An 18,260-nucleotide genomic window follows, 5' to 3' on the forward strand; every position below is an offset into this window, starting at 1 on the left:
TTAGGAACTCCCCAATAGAGTCGTCAGCTGTCGCGCCGTGAAAAATACAGAGTTGTCACCGAAATTTAATTATTTAAAAGGAAAGGGAAAATATCGATAAAAACTTTAAATAAAAAAGAAAACGGTCGTCGCAACCAGATTCAGGTTCGGGAGTTGATTATGCAAGGGGAATGTATTAGCATCCTTCACATCTGTTGTACTCAAAGGGAAGCATGTTAATTGTTCTTTGCATGAATGAGTGTTACTATTTAAAGGTTACTTGCGATTGATTTTAATTAAGGGGAAACATAAGTTTTTAATTAATATGCTCGCCAAGATTCTGAAATCTTGTGCCTACATATTCTCATACAACAATGAGAAAATCAGAGCTCCGTAGTTCGTGTGGTAGAAAATAAGTGTTTGTTGGTTGTTTTTATTAAACGATGTTAATGTTCATGTTCTAATAGTTAAATTTTGCTTGTATACTCATGCGTGGGAGGTTGAAGTGTTGTTTGTATTGTGGTAGAACATAAATAACATGTCCTTTTTGAAAGGCTTTTCAATGCCGTAAGGCGAGAAATTTGAATTTGATTAGTTGTGATAGATTTTAAATTTGAAAAGATTGTTTTGATTCGAATTGCACTAAAGTATATGAATGGAGGTGAATACTTTGAACAACTGGGTGATGCATCCCATATCCAAAGATATTCAGAATAAGAGTAGGAATAATCCCTCATATTCCTTCTCCACTTCTTAAGGCTCGTGGCGCACAATTCGAATCGTATTTTTAAATGTTTTGGATTTATTTGCAAAAAAAGATTTTAGTCTTAAATAAACAAGGAAAAGAGATGTACGTGAATGGTATATGGTACCAAATGGGGATAAGGAACAATGTTGTCATGCATTGGCTCCTTTTTTAATTTAGGCTTTTGAAAAGTGAAAGGACTAATGATTGATCTAAAGAATCAAGTTTGGAACCAAATCTAAAGATCTAATCCAATTTAAGTGATCAAAGGACTTGTGGTCACATAAATGGATGAAAACCTAAGGGAACATGCAATTGGTTTCTTAAAGTCACACACATATAGCTCTAAATCACAAATTGAATTAATTGATCAAACAAGGTTAATCCATTAACCAAATCAATAAAGAAGATCATGTCAATATTCAAGCTATAATCAACAATACACCAAAGATTGTGGAAACCCTAAAGGAAATGGTTCACATTCAAAAAATAAGGATTTCAGCACATGTTATCCAAAAATCAAGATTAATAATAAAACCATAAGGTTATTCTAATTAAAAATCTAAGAGAATTAATATCCAAATCCAAAAGGAACATGAATTTCTAAGTAATGTATTAAAACTTAATTAAGGAACAATTCTAGAAAGAAATAATTAAATGCACTAAGCCACTGCCAGGGGGTTCATTCAGTGAAGGGAGGGGTAGGAACAAACAAGGGTGTATGCCCATGTTATTGAGCCCAATTGTCATGTTGTACTTTGTTGATGTTCAGAAAGGGTGTGTGTAAGAGAAATGCAGGTGTATGGATAGTAAAACTACATGAGATTGGCATGAAGGTCCCATGCATGGAGGGGGAAAAAAGAGTGGAAACCCTTCAAGTCAGTCTCACTTCCATTTCTTCATTCATCAGACATGTCCCTCGCTCTCTCAAATGTTTCCTTCATCGGTGTTCGCTTCACCGCACCTGAGGTGGCTGAGCATCCCATCCTGACCAATCACCACCACCAACAGACTCCTCCCACTCTCATCTCTCCTATTCCCTCATCAAATTCTTCCAAAACTCAACAGAAAATTCCATATCAAACTATAAACGATAAAAACCCTAAATCCTAAAATGAAAATTAAACGATGATGGAGGCGAGTCAAGCCACTCATCCTTAGGGATTGGATTCCCCTCAATGAGGGCTACATTATGGAATCAACTTCGAAATAAAAGAAGCAAGGAGAGGAAGTGATCTATCGGCAAGATCGTGGCTTGTCTCAAAGTTTTTTGGGGATGAGGATGAAGATTACAAAGATAAAACCAAAGGAATGACATGTATGTGCTTCAAATTCTTCAACCTTCTATCTTGTAGCAACTTCTTCTTCTTCTACCTGAATTATGGTCTGCAGGTTTGAATTGGTTGTTGTGATTGTTGTTATGTGTGTGATTGTGGCAAATTTCAGGATGAAGCTTGTTCAACAATGGTGGAACTTGAGCTTTGTAGTGAGGTGATTGGAGAGTGATGAGTTGCTGGGAGAGTGATGAGTTGCAGAGAGTGTAGATTTGGAAAAATGATCAAGGTTTTTGAATATTGAAGGATGAGTGATCTTATATAGGGATAAATCATAACTGTTTGGGGGCAGAGGATTATAGCAGTTGTGTTAGAGGTTAGGGCAACAATTATAGTTAGGTGAATCAATGAGTAAATTGGTTAGTGATATTAACAGAGTTAACTTTGTTGTTAGTGTCAGTTAGTTGTTTGAATTATTGATAATTGGAATAGTTGACAATTACTAATGTGTTATGGTGAGGTGTTATGAACTTGAGTTAGGGAAGTTCAATATGTGAATCATGTTTAAGGATGAAAGTGATTAGTTAAATTGTAATTCAAATTGCGAGGAGTGCTATTGAATTAGTTTCTTGAATGTTAATGAACTGAATTGGAAGTTAGTTAAATTAGTTAAGTCGATCTAGCTTGAGATAGTTAGTTAATAGAGTAGTAGTTATGAGTGAATTAGGAACATAATTGGTGAAGTTCAATATTAGTTAATTTTGATCGGTTAAAAATTAGTTGAGATGTTTGTAGACTGTTGAGATGTTATGAGATGCAGTATATTTGAAGTTTGAATTGCTAATGCTAATTTGATCAATAAGATATTAGTTTGAATTACTTAAGAAAGTTAGATAATAGGAATGAAATGCAAAGTTTGGTTAAAGAATGTTAAAACAACTGGGATTAGTAATCAAATTGTGATTGAGAAATATTAGTTATGATTAGTAAAAATTGTAAGGAAAATGTTAGTGAATTGAAATTGACAGTTAAAGGATTAACTTAGCTATGTTATATGTGAAATGATTGATGTTAGTTAAAGTGAAATGTTAGATTTATTTTGTGTATTAGTTATGACAGTTATGGACATTCATTGATGTTAGAACTAATGTTGCCTGAATTGTTAAATTGATTTCAATTGCGGTGGTTGTTAATCATGTTAAGAGGATGTGTAGATTTCAACTTGTCAATTGAGCAAACTGTTATGGGATGCTATTTGCGTATTGGTGAGTTGGATTGGATTGAAAATGGCAACCATATTGACTTTTAATGCTATTAGAATTGGAAAAACCAGTTAAAGATAGAAAAACTGTATTGCTTGTTAGTGATTAGGGTTATGTTAACTGAGTCATTGTTAATTGGAAAATAAATTGTCATTTATTAGGTTGATTGGAACTGTTAGCAATTTGTGATTTGAACTTGTTAGAAGGATGGAGTGGCTAGTGAATGAAATGATATGTATGTGTCAATTTGATTAGGATTGCATAAGTATGACTTGGAATGGTTGGTATTAGTTTATGGTGATGTGTAAATGTATGAATGCTAATTATGTATATGTGTGTATGTTAGTGTGCTTTTGAAGGGTTGGTGACATATAGTAGGAGTGTACTTGGCTTGATATAGGACAATGTTCATGAAGGGTTTAACATTTGAGAGGCTAAGCATGGCATTGATCAAAGTTGGTAAGGCATAGGGGAATAACATCAAGACATGAAGAAGTTTGAAGGCACAAGGATAAAATATCTATGGGAATGAAAAACAATGTAGACTTAGGATCAAGTTTAACTTTGGTCAACTATGTGACCAAAAGTCAATAGTTTACCAAAAGTTAACTCTAGGTTAAATGTATCTTTTTGTGTAGAATTTGATTTTGGACTTCTTTTGTAATGTATTTGATGTCTTTGTAATTAAAACGATCCTTGAATTGAATGGTATCTTGCATTCTAAGAAGCATGGCCTTTCCCTCCAAATTTTCCTTTAGAATATTTGATCTTGAACCTTTGACTTGATTTTTTGAATTGAAATGCCTTGGACCAATTAAGCATGTAAGATTTAAGAAAGAATGATCAACAAAAAGTCAACCTTCCATGGTTGACTTTTGTTGACCAAGATCAAACTTGGAGCATGTCTTCCAAATCAATAATCCATGATGGATCCCACATAACCAAAAATCACACACCAATGTTAGAGTCTCAAAGCCTTAGGCTCAAAAGAAATGAGAACCCCCCAATCAAGTGAAGCACAAAGATACCATAAGTTTGATTTATAAGTAACTCATGAAAACCATAATTAATTTTTCACAATTCAATGTTTTGGTATAAATAACAATTTTTTTTGAATCAATGATGTGTATTTGAGGATGCCATTGAAAATGAATGACCTAAATGATTATGAGTATGCAGATGAACCCAAGACCATGAGCCATATGAAAAGTGGAAAGAAGTAAGGAAAATTTTGGGGTATGATAGTTATTGTGAAATGTCATGGTTGATTAATGAATTAGCTACTATGTTGATTATTATTCATGTTGGTGTAATTGTCATGCTAAAATGGACTCAATTAATTAACTTGTAGTTTTAATAACAACTAGGACTCAATTGAACATTAGATGATGTTAGAAGTTAGAGGATTTGGTTATTGGATTTTTGAATTGGTTAATTAATGTTGTTGAATTTGTTGAATTATGCTTGAACTGTTATGGTTTTCGGTTGGTGATTTTGGATTGTGAGGGAACCAACTAGTGTGTTAATTGAGTTAGGGAACATAATTGAACTATTGTGGCATGTTTGTGTTAGAATTATTTATAATCAGAATTGTCAAAGCATGTTAGATTAAGTTAGTTAGAATGTAGTAGAAGTTAATGTTAGTTTAAATGTTATGTTAAAGTTAGTTTGAATGTATCATTTTTGTTTGGATTACATAGGCTGATTTGAGGATGATATAATTTGATTTGTTGATAACTTGGTATTTTCATGACTTTGGATAATTGGCCTTGAATTGTTTCTGTGTATGCATGTTGTCAAGTTGCTTGTAATCTGTGTTGGTGTATTGAACATGACATGGTGCATATTGTTGCAGGGCTAATACTTATTTGGTGGAGTGAACTTGGCTTGGCATGTCGTTGATCAATGTTTGGCATCCACCAAAGTTTGGCACTATGGCATCAAGAATATTAAGTTTTTTAGAGACATTGAAGACTTTGAGGTACAATAATGAAGGACCTCGAGGATTTAAGAATATTAGAATATGACTTTAGTTTGACTTTGGTCAACTTTTTTACCAAAAGTCAACCCTAGGTCAAAAAATAGTTTTTCGTGTGATTTTGCAATCTTGGTCTTTTGTAATGTGATTATGTCTTTTTAGTGAAAATTGATCCCTTGAATGGTAATTGTTACTTGTTTTTTATGAAAGCAACTTTCCTTCTAAATTCATGAATTTGCAATATTGAATCTTGAATTTTGATCCTTGAGTTGAACTTCGAAATTGAATTAAATGCATTGAACCCTTGAATGAAATGAATTCGTAGAACAAAATTCTATCCATTAATATGCAAGTCCTCGTAAGAAAATGGTCAACAAAAAATCCACCTTCCATGGTTGACTTTGTTGACCAGAGTCACTCTTGTCCATTACTTCCAAATTCTTCTATTTATGATGTAATCTACATAACCAAAAGTCGAGACCAATATTAGGGTTTCTCAAAGACTTAAATCAAGGACAAAGATCACCCAAAGTCTTGTTGTTCCATAATCCACAATGTCAAGATGAAGTATGATGAACTCAAGCTTGCAAACCATACTTCAGTACCTTGTTTCTTGAGGATGCCATTGAAAATGAATGACCTAAATGACTATGAGTATACAGATGGACCATGGACCAAGAGCCGGATGAAAAGTGGGGGGAAAAGTAGGCAAATTTCGGGATATGACAGCTGCCCATATTTAATCATCTTAAACCTGAATGTATGAAGGGCAAAAACTTTTGGGCATTCGAGATAGAGAAGGATTAAATACAAAATATTAAAAAGTTTGTCCTTTATGTAACGTAAGGAGAATAGGTGTATTGTCGAGAATTTGTTTGTTGGGGATATGGAATTGAAGATAGGCTTTTGTGGGGGTTATTGACTGACATCCTTGTTTGGGAACAGATAAGTCGCAACAAAGATATGTGTTATGCATTATGTATGCTTGATTCATATGATGCATGCAATAATGTGGGTTATTTTTGTGAGAGAAATGAATGGTATCTACAAGGATGAGACTTTTTGTGTAGTGTTGGACTTTGATTCTCCAACCTTCGATAACTGAACCAAAGATTTCATAACAAAGGAGAGGACCTAAAGTTACCATAACTGCTGGGGATTATATCCTGATTCTTCCTGAGAGAGAGAATGACTTATGATCCGATCGAGCTCTTTGTTCATTTCTTTTTAGGCATAATATTTTTTTATTGCATCGGAGTTCACGGGTTGTGGAAACTCCTCCCCATCCATGATGGTGAGGATCAGGGCTCCACCTAAGAAGGCCTTCTTTATGAGAAAGGGTCATTAGTAGTTAGGAGTCCACTTGCCTCGTGGATCCGAGTGTATTGGAGAATACTTCTTGAGCATTAGGTCACCTTCTTGGTATACGCAAGGACAAACCTTTTTTGTCGAAAGCATTCTTGAGACGTATCTGGTACAACTGATCATGGAAGGGAGCAGTCAAGTGTTATTCATCAATGAGATTCATCTGATCAAATCTGGATTGGACCCATTCTACTCCATCAAGCTTGGATTCCATAATGATCCTTAATGAAGGAATTTCAACCTCGATCGAGAGGACAACTTCCATGCCATATACGAGTGAAAATAGAGTTGCCCAAGTAGAAGTACGTATTAAAGTTTTGTAGAAGCATTTCATGCCAATCCTTGTATATCTTGACCATTTTCTGGACAATCTTCTTGATATTTTTGTTTGTTTCTTCTACGGTGCCATTCATCTTGGCTCGATATGGTAAAGACTTTTGGTGCTCGATTTTGAATTCTTTGCATAGCTCTTTCATAATTATGTTGTTCAAGTTACTGGAATTGTCAGTAATAATCTTGCTAGTAACTTTGTAACGACAAATTCATTCTTTCTTGATAAACCTTGTAACCACTTGATGAGTGAAGTTAGCATATGAAGCAGCCTCAACCCATTTTGTGAAGTAATCTATAACGACTAAAACAAAACGATGATTGTTCAAAGCTTTCAGTTCGATCATTCCAATCATATCAATCCCCCACATAGAGAAGGGCCAAGGTGATATCAAGACGTTCAAAAAGAACTTGGCTGATAGTTTCATCAGCGTCTTCTTATCTGTGATGGACACATTATTTGGATACTCTTATTTCCCTATGTACCTTTTGATATCATAGAACCAAGGTTTGTCATTGGATTCTACCTCAGTTTCTAAGCAACATGCTTATTTGTCATCGCAATCCTGGTTCGGGTCCTTCGTCATGGCCTGAAATTTCAAATTCTCTGATAAACAAAATGTTTTAATCTGGAAAGTCAAACCTCGTTGGTTAATAACCCTCCACTTGTGGATGAGCGAGATAATCTGACAACACACTCCCTTTGATGGCTTTTGGGTGACATATTAGATATCATATTCAATCAGCATCATTTGCCAATGAACTATTCTTCTAGTGACAATAGGATATTCAAATGTGTACTTTATTTGATCCATTTTGGATATCAATAAAGTAGTGTAACATACCATGTATTGTCTTAGGCACCGAGCAACCCAAGCTAGAGCATAACAAATATTCTCTAAGAGTGAGTATCGGGTCTCCTAATCAGTGAACTTCTTGCTTAGATAATTGATGGCGTGTTCTTTTCTTCCTGTATTGTCATGTTAACCAAGTACACAACCCATTGATTCATCCAATACGGTGAGTTACATTATCAGTGGCCTACCCGAAACTGGTGGTATTAGAATTGGTGGTTCTTGCAAGTATTTCTTTATTTTGTCAAATGCCCCTTGGAAATCGTCATTCCACTTGATCGTTTAATTCTTTCTCAATAATTTGAATATTGGTTCACAAGTAGCCATAAGATGGGAGATGAATCTTGAGATGTAGTTTAGTTCTACCGAAGAAGCCTTAAACTTCCTTTTCTATTTTGGGAGGTGGCATGTCTTGAATAGCACGAACCTTGTCGGGATCAACTTCAATGCCTTGTTGATTGACAATGAAACCCATAAGTTTACCAGATCTAAACACAACGTTGCACTTTGCATGATTCAACATTAGCTTTTACTTTTAGAGTCTGGAAAATAGCTTCCTCGAGTGGTCAAGATGTTCGTATTCAGTTTTAGATTTGGGAATCATATTGTCCATGTAAACCTCTATCTCTTTAAGGATCATATTGTGAAAGAGGGTTACCATGGCTCTTTGATAGGTTGCCCCTGCGTTTTTCAAACCAAATGGCATGACTTTGTAGAAGAAAGTTCCCCATGGAGTGATAAAAGTAGTCTTTTCCATATCATCGGAAGATATTTTTATCTGATTATACCCGGAGAAACCATCCATGAATGAGAAGACTGAGAACTGAGCGGTGTTATCAACTAAGACATCAATATGAGGCAACAAAAATTCATCATTTGGGCTCGCTTTGTTGAGGTCTTGGTAGTCTACACACATTCTGACTTTGCCATCCTTCTTTGGGACTGGCACGATATTTGTAACCCATTGAGGATATTCATATATGACCAAGAAGCCAACATCAAATTGTTTCTTCTCTGATTTTAAGTGCCATGTCTAGCCTTGTCCTTATGAGCTTCTGCTTGACAGGAGGACATTCAGGCTTGAGTGGTAAGTGATGCTCAACGATGTTAGTGTCTAAACCAGGCATATATTGATATGACCAGGAAAAGACGTCTACATACTCTTGCAGTAAGTTAACCAACTCAATATGCACATGCTTTTCCAAAGATTCCCCAACTTTCACTTATTTTCTTGCTTCTTTGGTACCCAGATTGATAACTTATACTGGCTATTGATGCGGTTGAATCTCTCTTTGCTCTTGCTCGAGGAGCCTGGCTAGTTCAATTGGAAATTCATAATCTTCCTCACTGTCGTCTTTGGCATGGTTAATTGGAAGCCCATAATTATATGGGATATTAGCCATGTTGTTATCAATGGATTTGTCTTTTTGCACGTTTAATTAAATTTATTTTTATAATTATTTTTGTGAAAAGTAAACGAAAAAAGAAGTTTTTGCCATTTATTTTATGGAAAACAAAAATAAAAGAGAGGAAAGTAACATGATTTTAAGTGTAAAAATATCTTTTATTAATTGACTATATAATACTTTGAAAACATGTTGAGGCCCTTAAAAAACTATCCTCTTGTCTCGGGTGAGGACAAGGGATTGAGAAAATACAAAATGCATTACTTTGTCACTGAAAAGACTGTAGGGATCATGGAGGTTGTGCAGTTGTGCATGTGAATCCAGGTGTGAACCTTCGTACAAAACTAGGAACCTCCCTACTTGCATCTTCTATGACTGCCACAAGGTCAACGTGTTGAAAACCATCATTGTTGAACATTTCATTGAGGTGGCAAGATTTCTTCTAATCTTCTGGATTGAGCATGCATGATGATAGATGATAGCCAATGCTTAAACAATTATTCTTCTCAGCAATAACCACAACTTGCCCCCAACAGGAGGATTACCCTTCTCAAGTGTTTCTTTGGCACTCTTCAAGGAAGATAGAACCACCTCTGGTGCTTTATCCAGATTAGATGTGGCAGTGCTGGCATCTTCAAACTCCAAGTTATGCAAAGGGATCTCTGTTGCACCCTCCTCATTTTCAATATATCGGAATGATGAAAACTCACTGATGAGTAAGTCTTATTTTCCACAAATGATAACCAGTTTATCAACTATCGTGACCTTCAAATTTTGGTGCAACATGGAAGTCACTGGCCCAATAGCGTGAATCCATGGTCTTCCCAATAGACAACTATATGTTGAGTTAATATGCATCATTTGGAACTTGATGGTGAATAAATGAGGTCCAACTCGAATAGGCAGATTAATTTCACCAATTATCTCTCTCCTAGAGCCATCAAAAGCTCTCACAACTAAAGCATTGGCCCTCATCTTTGCTCATTCTACCAGTATTTGACTTAATATGTTTTTTGGCATCACATTAAGAGAAGAACCGGTGTCCACGAGGACACTAAAGAAAAGGGTATCCATGCTAGTGACAAATATATATAGTGCTCTATTGTGGGTAGCTCTCCCAACTGTTAATTCAGCGTCATTAAATCCTAAGTACCGGCTAACCATAATATTAGTAATTACATCATCGAACTGGCCGACCGTGATGTCTTGCATTACGTGGGCGGTGTTTAGGACTTTCATCAGGGCTATTCTGTGGGCTTCTGAGCTTAGAAGCAATGACAAGATTGAAATCCTAGATGGAATTTGACTCAACTGATCCACAATTTTGAAATTACTCTTCCATATTAATCTGAGGAATTTACGGCTTTCCTATGGAGAGACATTATTCTTGTGGCTTTCTGTCTGGGCTTCTGCATCCACTACTTATTTTCCTTTAGTGACATCCTTCCCCACAGGTGGAACAATTGTTACAACCGAAATGCTAGGGATGGATGTTGATGCCTCCTTCTCTTGAGGAGGGGTTGTTGGCATACTCTTTTCTTTGGAGAGAGTAGTTGTTAGTAAAACTGACTTTACAGTGAACTTCAGAGCAAATACACAACCACTCCGGGTCATGCCCCTAGTCTCTAATATATTAACAATTTCCGACTCAGAGAACTGTATAGATTTTCCTTCCACGTAGGCAGTGTTATCATACGTTCAAGGCACAACCTTGGTAATCTGGAATGGAAATGGTTTGGGAACACAAATGTTTATTGGTTGTAATAAGTTTTTCACAGGAACCATAATTTGCTTCCTCTTGAAAATAATAGTAATTGGTTCAATGGTTGATACTTCTTCACTGACTTTCGCTTTGGTGAACTGAATCACCCATTGACTCATCAAACTTTGTACATAGATTTTCAACATGTCACACTGATCATGCTCTACTTCACAAACATGGCAATCATCATGCATATATTTCAAGAAACCACGCTCTTGTAATTTCTTCACAACAACCATCATTGGGGTTTTAACTTTAGTAACCTCCTTGACTACTTATGTACGCTCTTCTTCAATGATTGCATTAACCGCAAGCCCATTGTGGATCGATAAAGGATTAGTCTTTACACTTGTTTGCTCTTTAGATAAGGACAATAACTTTTGATCAATAAGTTCTTGAATTTGGGCAGAGGTTAGGGAAAAGCAGTTACAATTAGGGCATGGGTTAGTGTTAATTGATTTCATGAGAAAATTAGTTAAGAGATTGACACTGTTAGTTAACAGTTAGTTGAGTTAGGTTTTTACAGTTTGTGAATTCCATTAGGTTAGTTATATTGATGTTAGAATTAGTTAGTGTTGAAGGTCAGTTAGGTTAGTTAAGGAGGAAAGTAGTTAGTTATTAGAGATGATGCTAACTGTTAATGGTTTGGATGTTAGGAGTTCAATTACAATTTAGGAAAACTTGGCTAGGTATTGTGAAATTTTATGGTTGATTAGTGAATTAGCTTCTATGTTAATTATTATTCATGTTGGTGTAGCTTTGATGCAAAAATGGACCCAGTTAATTAACTTGTAGTTTTAACAACAACAAGGACTCAATTAAACATTAGATGATGTTAGAAGTTAGAGGATTTGGTTGATTGGATTTTTGAATTGGTTAATTAATGTTGTTGATTTGCTTGAATTATGCTTGAACTATTATGGTATTCAGTTGGTGATTTTGGATTGTGAGTGAACCAACTAGTGTGTTAATTGAGTTAGTGAACACAGTTGAATTGTTCTGGCATGTTTGTGTTAGAATTATTTATAATAAATTATGTCAAAGCATGTTAGTTTAGGTTAGTTTGAATGTAGTAGAAGTTAATGTTAGTTTAAATTTCATGTTAAGCTAATTGTACTGAATAAAACTATGTCTATGTGTATCATTTTTGTTTTGATTGTGTAGGCTGATTTGAGGACGATGCAATTTGGTTTGTTGATAACCTGGTATTTTCATGAATTTGGATAATTGGCCTTGAATTGTTTATGTGTATGCATGTTATCAAGTTACTTGTGATGTGTGTTGGTGTATTGAACATGACATGGTGCATATTATTGTAGGGTTGGTACTTATTTGGTGGAGTGAACTTGGCTTGGCATGACATTGATCAAAGTTTGACATGCACCAATGTTTAACACTATGGCATCAAGAATATGAAGTTTTTTTTGGATACCTTTAAAACTTGGAGGCACACAATTGAAGGACCTTGAGGATTGAAGAAAAATAGAATTAGGATTTTAGTTTGACTCTGGTCAACTATTTGACCAAAAGTCAACCCTGTGTCAAGAAATAGTTTTTGTGTGATTTTGAAATCTTGGTCTTTTGTAATGTGATTATGACTTTGAAATGAAAATTTATCCCTTGAATAGTAAATGTAACTTGTTTCTTAAGAAATAAACTTTCTTCCAAATTCATAAATTTGTAATACTGAATCTTGAATTTTGAATCTTGAATTGAACTTTGAATTTGAATTAAATGCATTGAACCCTTGAATGAAATGAATCCATAGAACAAAAGTCCATCCATTAATATAAATTACCTCATAAGAAAATGATCAATAAAAATTCCACCTTCCATGGTTGACTTTGTTGACCAAAGTCACTCTTGTCCATTACTTCTAAATTGTTCTATCTATGATGTAATCTATATAACCAAAAGTATAGACCAATATTAGGGTTTCTCAAAGACTTAAATCAAGGACAAATATCACCTAAAATCTTGTTGTGCCCATAATCCACAATGTCAAGATGAAGCATGATGAACTCAAGCTTATAAACCATACTTCAGTGTCTTGTATCTTAAATAAGAAAAAAACCTTTGAAAAAATTATGCCATTTGGAAAAATGCAATTGTAAATGAATGACCTATATGACTATGTGTATGCAGATGAACCATGGACCAAGAGCTAGATGAAAAGTGGGGGGAAAAGTAGAGCAAATTTTGTGGTATTGACACCAAAGGGTCACCAAAAATCATGAAAAAAAATCAAATGTTATGATTACCAAACAAGGACAAGTGAGTGCCACCTCAAATGAATAATCATTGTTGGTTCTCAAGCCAGCAGGTTCACACCTTCAATTGTCTCTTGAAAATTGAATGTGTTTGTCAAATTAACTGAACTTAAGACTGGAGATCATCAAGGGGATTATGGTAGGTTAAAATAAAAACTTTGAGCCTCATATCCTTTTAGTCTAAAGTTGTGAACCAAGCCACGCTACAACCTTCAAAAGACCCAATTGAAGCAAGGTTTATTTTGAAAGCATGCTCAACAAGGTTGTGTTAGCCTGACCCCTAGATACTTGTTAATCATTTATACTGGTATCATATCCGATTATATTTCACACTTTGAATAAACCAGTGATCTGTACACCGCCTATCACCATCATTTCAATAATGATTGATTTCAAATTTTGCATGAGCATTGCGTTAAAATTACCATTTTTGAAATGAACAATTTTATTAGTAAATCAACACTTAGCATCAAGAAAATTCTTCCAAAGAGCATTCAGTTTGGTGCAAGTCATCTCGAGATTCAGTGAATTTGGGGTAATCACTTTGACACGTAGTAAGTATCTCAAAGGATCATACTGGGTTAGGCCACTTCCATGGTACAATGAAACCGCCACTTCAAAAGTCAGTCAATCAAGGGGATACTGTTGAAGGATTCAACTACTAGGGTAAGCCGTCTTAAAGTCATATTTTGGAAAACAGTTGTCAATTTCCTTTTTAAGGGATATTTTTTCGAAGGCCCAACAGACTGGGGCACGATAAGTTCTATACTTGAGGGCTCTCCACCTTTACAGGTGCTTAAGCGTAAAGCCCAATGCAGTCGATTCACAAAGTGTGAAGTATCTCGATGATCACCAGAATCTAAGCAAGTCATATATCGTTATTCTTCCATAAACAAGAATCGACATGGAGCTTTCCAAGCGTCAAAGCATAAATCAGAGTTTTGCAAACCATCTTCATGGTATCAAAACTATTCAAGGCCAAAGGTGTCGGGGGATCAGAGCTTGATACCCACAAAATGCATAAACCAACAAATTCATGCATTCATTTTCTTTCTTGCATATGATGTACAAAGCAAATCATGCATAAGCCTCAACCCAGATGCAAAAACCTCTCAAAGGGAAGTCTAGGTTAATCCTAAGCAAAGTCAAGATTCCAGGGGTGTTCCCAAGAGTAGAACAACTTTTCCTCAGTACAAGTTCCTTTTAGAAGACCGTCAGTATTTGTGATGATTCTCAAGGTGAGTTTTATTCCCTAGCAAGGTGATTGATATTCCCCATTTTGAACTCTGATGTCTATGATATTTCTGTTAGGTTTCCTTAGTAGATATTTCCCCATAGAGTTTCCTCTAAAATTTTCTCTAAACAAACTTCATGAACTCCTCAGATGAGTTTCATATTAATAGGATTCCTAAGAAAGGTATCCCTAGTAGATTATCCTTAGCATGTCTCTTTGAAGTATTTTTCTAAAATGGACATCTCTTCATAAGGATAGCTCAATTTAACAATCTCCCCAACAAGTATATTGGGCAGGAGTCCACCAAACAAACAAGCTTTACTAAATAATTCTCGGTATATCTCCAACAAGTCTCCTGTGTGTTTATTCCCCATAGAGTATTTTATATTCCCCAACAGATTTTGCTTTCAACCAAGAGTCGCTGGACACAATAGCTTCAACCAAGAGTAGTTGAATACGGTAATCTCAACCAAGAACAGATGAATGCAATGGTTTCAGCCAAGAGCAGATGAATACATTGTTTGCATATATTAGTTTCATCCAAGAGCAGCTGGATACTATTTTGTACATATTTGCTTTCAACCAAGAGTATCTGGATGCAATAACTTCAACCAAGAGCAGTTAAATGTGGTAATCTCAGCCAAGAGCAGCTGATTGCAATATTTTAAGCCAAGAGCAACTGAATGCATTGTTTGCATATATTAGTTTCATCCAAGAGTAACTGAAAACTATATTTTCATATATTTTCTTTCAGCCAAGAGTAACTGGATGCAATAGCTTCAACCAATTGTATTTGAATGCGATAATCTCGGCCAAGAGTTGTTCAATATGATGTTTCAGCCAAGAGTAGCTAGATACCTTTTTTGCATATAACCAGGAGTAATTGGATGCGATCAGTTTCACCCAAGAGTAGCTAAATATGACATCTTTAGCCAAGAGCAGTTGAATATGATCATTTGTTGCCCCAGGAGAGCATGCCTTTAATGAATAACGTTTGAAGAACAGTTAAACATGGTACTTTGTAACAAATCCATCCCCGTAGGAGTCTACTGTCAGTCAAGAGTATATGTACAAGATTCTCTAAACCTAACAAAAATGTATAACATCTAAGAAATCAAGAGTATTTCTTAAATTCATTTGCATTCGTTTTTAAGGAGTTAAGAGTACTTCTTAACATTCATATCGTTGCTACATAACATCTAAGAAATCAAGAGTATTTCTTAATTCCCTTGCATTCATTTTTAAGGAGTCAAGAGTACTTCTTAATCTTCATAACATTGTCATCTATTGATTAGGAAATCAAGCGTATTTCTTAATTCTTTTGCACAACATTTAAGAAATCAAGAGTATTTCTTAACTCATTTGCATTCATTTTAAGGAGTCAAGAGTACTTCTTAACATTAATCATCTAATGATTAAGAAATCAATAGTATTTCTTAATTCATTTGTATAGCATTTACGAAATAAAGAGTATTTCTTAATTCATTTGCATAACATTCAAGAAATCATGAGTATTTATTAACTCATTTTACATAGCATCTAAGAAATCAAGAGTATTTCTTAATTTATTTGCTTTCATTTTTAAGAAATCATGAGTATTTATTAACTCATTTTACATAGCACCTAAGAAATCAAGAGTATTTCTTAATTTATTTGCATAGCATTTAAGAAATCAAGAGTATTTATTAATTCATTTGCATTCATTTTAAAGAGTCAAGAGTACTTCGTAACATTCAATCATCTGATGATTAAGAAATCAAAACTATTTCTTAATCCATTTACATTCATTTTGTAAGGAGTCAAGTGTAATTCTTAACCTTCCTATCATTAGCATATGATGATTAAGAAATTAAGAGTATTTATTAATTCATTTGCATTCGTTCAATCATTTAATGACTAAGAAATCAAAAGTATTTCTTAATCCCGGTATATATCATTCACTATCATTTCATGGTTAAGAAATCAAGAGTATTTCTTAATTCATTTGCATTCATTTTTAAGGAGTCAAGAGTTTGGGTTCTTAAAGAGGTTATGTTGAGCTTGATGAGACTACACGTCCCTCAAGCATAGTTATATGGAGCCAGGCTGATAAGACTACAAGTCATCCAGGCGAGGTGTTATACCTCTCAGGTGGGACTTCTATCAAACCCTCATATAAGACTTATGACTAAGTCTCTTAGGCTAGACTTCAGTCTTCCTCTTAGACGAGCTTTATATATTTGGTCATGCCCAAGGAAACTTCAAGCCTATCAGGCGGGGAGTTAGGTAGCCTAGGAAATATGAGTCCCTTAAGAAAAGTTATATGGAGCTTGGCTAATGAGATTACAAGTCCCTCAGGCGAGGCATTGGACCTCTTGGGCGGGACTTCTATCAAGTCCTCAGACAAGACTTAAGACTATGTTTCTTAGGTTATACTTCGGTCGCGCCTCTTGGGAAAACGTTAAATGTTTGGTCCCACCCAATGAAACTTTAAGTCTATTTGGCATGAGTTCAAATCCCCCCGACTGTTCTAGGGGGTGAGAGATTGTCGGATTTATTTATCCAGCATCACTAGTGTAATTCGATGGTGTTAACATCCAAAATTATGGCACATAAGATATGCTAGGTGAGCTAGGTACAACCCCTTGAGGGCTCTATACTATTAGAAAATATAGTTGCGCCCTCACTAACAACAATTTCTTTTAGCGAAGTGGTAGGAGCTTGATCCAAAACAATGCACTTAAGGTTTTTTTCATGCTTAGGGCCCACACAAACAACTCTATAAATAGAACTCTTGTGCAAACGCTTACACATTATTTTGAAATTTGATTTTAAACCCTAGTTGTACTCTCTCTCTCTCTCTCTCTCTCTCAAGGTCTTCATTCAGAATACCTAGTGTCATACCCTAAATTTTATCCTGAGCTTTTCGCTTGCATTAGCATAGCATAATTGATCCATTTTGTTGTGCATTTTATCAGTTAAAAGCATTTATCAGGGTTCAGATGAAAAGTCGGGAGTTTTGCCATTTTATCTGGTCTTAATGACATTCATTAAGTCGTCTATTGATTAATAAATCAAAAGATTTGATTTCTCAATCTCAATGCATCGTTCATTCCATTGCAACGTGTTTTCAGAGGTTCAAAGGGTGACAATCAAGAGTATTGTCATCATCTGAATCTTTGTAGGTTTTGATTGAGATGGAGAATTAGAAGAAAATAGTTCAAAGGCGATTCATTTGTATCTGATTGTCTATTCACGATTATTCAGTCAGTAATTCATTGCATTTACAAGACGTTTGCATTTTATACTTATCACAACATACATTTTGTTTCGTATAACACTTAAAATATCGCTCGAAATGACTTTTCGGGTCTACAGATAGATCGATCAAATTGTTTCTCAACTGTACATCGAATTAGAGGGAAAAAATTTCAAAGTTGAGCTTGCAGACGTCAGTTTTATTAATCTATAGTTTGTGTAATTTAACATGGCGTGCTCGTTTTAATTTTTCGACTACTTTTTCAGTCGCATTTTAATCAGTCTGAGCCTTTTAACTGATCGGTTTTTATTTCAAAATTTGATCAAAACCTGTATTTTTCCGAGAAGTTTATTTCGTGCTGATAATTTTGGTGCATTCAGTTTATTTTTTGGGCATTTTTACGCCCAATTTTTATTCATTTTTTATTCGATTATTTTTTTTAACCAAAATAATCGTCGAAATTAAATAGAATTTTCTACGTTTTTATTTTGATTTTATTTTTTCATTTTGATTTGATATTAAATTTATAACATTTAGTTTTTTTAGCATTTTTAAGTTAAAAA

General features: G+C 34.9%; 1 long non-coding RNA gene across 1 annotated transcript; it reads left to right on the top strand.

The window, feature by feature from the left end:
• Positions 1-1,518: 1,518 nt before the first annotated feature.
• On the top strand, positions 1,519-4,007 carry LOC127107949 (uncharacterized). Its single transcript, XR_007795872.1, has 2 exons — positions 1,519-2,042; positions 3,607-4,007. It is a non-coding gene; the product is annotated as an uncharacterized LOC127107949 (long non-coding RNA).
• Positions 4,008-18,260: the final 14,253 nt, after the last annotated feature.

Source organism: Lathyrus oleraceus, chromosome 7 (assembly GCF_024323335.1).
Source record: "Lathyrus oleraceus cultivar Zhongwan6 chromosome 7, CAAS_Psat_ZW6_1.0, whole genome shotgun sequence".
Classification (NCBI taxonomy): domain Eukaryota; kingdom Viridiplantae; phylum Streptophyta; class Magnoliopsida; order Fabales; family Fabaceae; genus Lathyrus; species Lathyrus oleraceus.